Source organism: Triticum urartu, chromosome 4, assembly GCF_003073215.2.
Source record: "Triticum urartu cultivar G1812 chromosome 4, Tu2.1, whole genome shotgun sequence".
In the NCBI taxonomy this organism is placed as follows: Eukaryota; Viridiplantae; Streptophyta; class Magnoliopsida; order Poales; family Poaceae; genus Triticum; species Triticum urartu.
This window is the reverse complement of record NC_053025.1, coordinates 608,678,552-608,682,795: the sequence shown is the minus strand read 5'-3', so window position 1 is coordinate 608,682,795 and position 4,244 is coordinate 608,678,552. Positions and strand designations below refer to the sequence as shown.

Sequence of the window (4,244 nt, the reverse complement as noted above, 5' to 3'; positions counted from 1 at the left end):
ATGCTTCTCTCTGATCCACTACCCTATACACAAGATTTTTTGAGAATTTCTTCTACGATAATTTGTTAGACAACAAACACAATTAAATTTTGGCATTCATTTGTTGGAAACGCATCAACACTTACCAAATTAACTTCTGAAAAACATGGGATTTTTCTTGAACAAATGAATAGTTCATATTGGGCGTGAATCTTAGGAACAGTAATGTTATTTTGGAGAGAGAAAACAAACTTAGGAACAGTAATTAGGGAACAAAAATATATAGCCAATTAACATTACAGGGCCACGTAGATAAGCCTACCTGTTGGGCCGGTGGCCCAGCCGTGATTGGCCTCTTTAAACCCCACCTTCTTCAGCCTTGGGTTTTGCTTGCCCATCCCATTCCCATCTCCATCTCCATCTCTCTCATCTGTAAAACCACCGCATCCGTGTCTCTCCGTTGCATCGCCGCCGGCCTAAACGATGGATAGGGAGGGAGACCTGAGTTTTCCCAACAATGTTGTGTACGCGGCAAAGCAGGTCTGCAGCCTCGGGAGGCTGTTCTTTGCCTGCATGGTCGCCGGCGGCATCCAGTACGCCTGGGCGCTGCAGCTCTCCCTCCTCTCCCCCTACTCTCAGGTCAGGTCAGGTGCCTCTCCGTGGCTGCTTAATTCTTGATGATCTATTACCTCATCCTTGGGTCGTTCGGTGGTTTGCATATGCAGAGTCTTGGGATCCCACACCAGCGCGTTTCCCTCACTTGGATCTGCGGACCTATCGCTGGGTTTGTTGTGAGTGCCATCTCTTCTCATCCCATTAATTCATTCCCTTCCCTTTCCAAAATACTCTCTTCCAAAAACAGATATTTACATGATTTCCCCCCAATCCATGTAAGTAGTTAACATGAGAAGATCCTCTTTCTCATATCTGCATGCATTTATCCTCGGCTCCTCGCTCACCCTTTTTTCTTCAAGCCTGTGAATTATCTCCACTGGAAGGAAGACAAAATAATTAAGTGGCATTACCTCTTTTCCGGTTTATCAGGCACACTTGTTTTCCTAGATTGATGATTTAACCAAAATAATACGAGTTATATATTGCAAAAATTATACCATGAGAAAATTTCAATTGTTCTGTACAAAATTCATATTACATTGGCTAAAATGGACAACCTAGAGATACGCGTGGGAACTATAAACCGGGAAAAATGGAGTACTAACAGATGAAGTATTAACATGAGTGTGAAATGATTCATCGGCTAGGTGCCACCCATCGTGGGTTACTACAGCGACAGGTGCACAGCGATGATGGGCCGGAGAAGACCCTTCATCGTCGCGGGATGTCTCGTCATCTGCCTCTCCGTGATGCCCATCGGCTTCTCGGCGGACATTGGGCGGCTACTCGGGGACACCAAGGAGCATTGCACCACCAGCACGGGCCCTCGCTGGGCCGCCACAGCTGTGTATATCGTCGGGTTCTGGTTCCTCAATTTCGCCAACAATGCCGCCCAAGGTCCGGCTCGTGCGCTGATGGCTGATCTCTCTGGTGAGAATATGCATACATCATCCATCAAACTTGGGAATTAAAACGACTGACTAGCTTTTTGACTAGCGAGAAACTATATGCCCAGCGTCGGGCAGGCCATCTTCTGCGGGTGGATGGCCATCGGCAACATCCTGGGCTATATGGCTGGTGCCGACGGTGAATGGCACGTGTGGCTCCCTTGGCTCAAAACTACGGCGTGCTGCGAAGCCTGCGCAAATCTCAAGGGCGCCTTCCTCACAGCTGTGGTAAACCGTCAGAGCAACATTTATAGTTTTCACTTTCAATATAAAATGTCATCGAGATTTCAAAGATTTTACTCATTCCCATAGCTACTGAAATAATTGCTTTTCCATAGAAATATTTCTGTTATTATGGTAGTATACACAAATTCAAATGATTTTTTTAAAATTCGAATTTAAGTCACAGATTTCGGTCCATTAATTGGCCGAATGGAAACCCAAATCACCGAAATTCGAAACCAGTATTGTCGAAATATTTTCTAAACTGAAATTCAGAACCACTTATCTCATGAACGGCTGCTTATTCAGCTCATGTCATTCAGATCGTCATTATCATCAGTACGTCCATCACCATGTATATTGCTGAAGAGAAGCAGCTCGACAATGCCGACGTGGAGGCCCCCTCTGGCCGCCGTGGATGCATATGCGGCTTTGGCGACTTCTTCAAGAGCTTGAAGAACCTTCCCCCATCTATGTTCAAAGTGCTCGCCGTCACGGCTGTAACCTGGGTAATGTTTTGTGCATCCACAACCTCTTAAAACAATGCATGCACCTCACCCATCGAGGATTGACTGACTATTCTGACATGTTTTCTCAGCTGGCGTGGTTCCCCTTCATCCAGTATGGCACTGACTGGATGGGCAAGGAGATCTACCACGGCGAGCCGCAGGGGGCCCAGGGGGCTGTCTAACGCGCCCGCGCGCGCGCGAGGGCGCCGTCGGTCTGCTGCTCTCTTCTATGTGCCTCTTGGCCGCCTCCTTCAACACCCCCCACCTTTGCGGTAGGCTCACGTCCAGGGTCGTGTGGTCCTTAAGCAACTTCATCCTATTTGGCATCATGACGGCCATGGTGATCCTTGGCTTGGTCTCCACCAAGGGGTACAACGCGTCTTTCACAGCTGGCCTCTCCGGCCCTGACCCCAAGCTCAGGGTCATCGCACTCTCCCTCTTCGCGCTCATCGGAATCCCACAGGCCGTGTTGTTCAGTGTACCGTGGGCTGTTGCTTCTAAGGTTGCCGACGACCGTGGCCAAGGCCTCTCCGGCCCTGACCCCAAGCTCAGGGTCATCGCACTCTCCCTCTTCGCGCTCATCGGAATCCCACAGGCCGTGTTGTTCAGTGTACCGTGGGCTGTTGCTTCTAAGGTTGCCGACGACCGTGGCCAAGGCCTCGCCATTGGTGTCCTCAACATTGCCATCATCGTGCCGCAGGTGATAAAACTACAAATCGGCTGTTCTAGTTGCTAATCAGCACCTCAGGGTGTTAGTTTACTTTCCCCTGCGTTGGTCTTGACTTGCTTGTTTACCTTGTTGCTCTTTGCTCAGCTGATTATCGTGCTCACCGCTGGCCCGATCGACAAAGCCTTTGGAAAGGGCAACACACCGGCATTCGGCGTTGGTTGCGCCTTCGCCTTCATCTGTGCAGTCCTTGCGCTCATCCTGCTTCCCAAGACAAGAGGCACGAGAGGGACGTCCAATGCCACCGCCATGGCCTCCAGGGAGCGCTGATATGGTACATCCCCAGGCACGAGAGGGACCTTGGATGCAAACTTGTTCTCAAGCTAAGTGGGTTATCTGCGAGCAATTAGAAGAGTAGTCACATTATTTTATTTCATGATTTACGAGCAACACGACCTGTGCATCAGTGTTTTTTCTGTAAATATACTGCTTAATTTTTTGGTACGTTATCACCCCCCATGCAATCGCAACGGGATCATACGTCCTCAACCACGAGAAACTCTTTCAGAACAAAGAACCCTAGCATCCGGATGGATTCCGGAGGGTGGTTGATAGAGGGACTCTGTCACCACATCACCGCATCAGTATGAGGCATCATCATTATCCCATCTTCACCTCTTTGTAATACAGTAGTCTGCGTAGATCCAATTTTTGTATTACTTTGGTACTTCATCTATGTTTATCATGATTCAGTACACGATTCTTATGATCTCGATGTGCGAGTAATTTTTCCAGTTCACGGGGATATGGTGGAATCCTAGTATATTTAGAACTGAATGTTGATAGGATTTGACATCCTCTTTATATGTTTATGTTAATGATTTTTTAAATGTTGGGTGAAGTCGACCGTCCAACATATGCCTACTAGGGATGAAAGGTCACTAGTATTGGTATGATGGTGAATTTGCAGAGGTCGGCACTGACAATGCTTACCTCCCTCTTTTCCCGATCATTGCAACAAGGGACAAACAGAGACCGCCTAAACTGCATCCACGAGAAAATCCTTAATGCCGTTTGGTAACCGGAGTGCGGATAAATGATAGTGACGTATGGGATATGAGGATGCAATACATAAGTAACTTCTTTTTATGTACTAAATGGTAATAATGAAAAGTGATAAGTAATTGCTATAATAGTGAAAGGCACTACAAAAAACTAGCCACTGGTAAACTATATTACCAGTGGCGGGTATACTCTTGTGGCCACCACATGTACTTGGGTCAAGCCTGCGTGGTCAAAATACCG

General features: G+C 47.6%; 1 pseudogene; it reads left to right on the top strand.

Annotated features, from left to right (window-relative positions):
• Window positions 1–525: 525 nt before the first annotated feature.
• Window positions 526–3,269, top strand: LOC125554394 (annotated as a pseudogene).
• The last annotated feature ends 975 nt before the right edge of the window (window positions 3,270–4,244 follow it).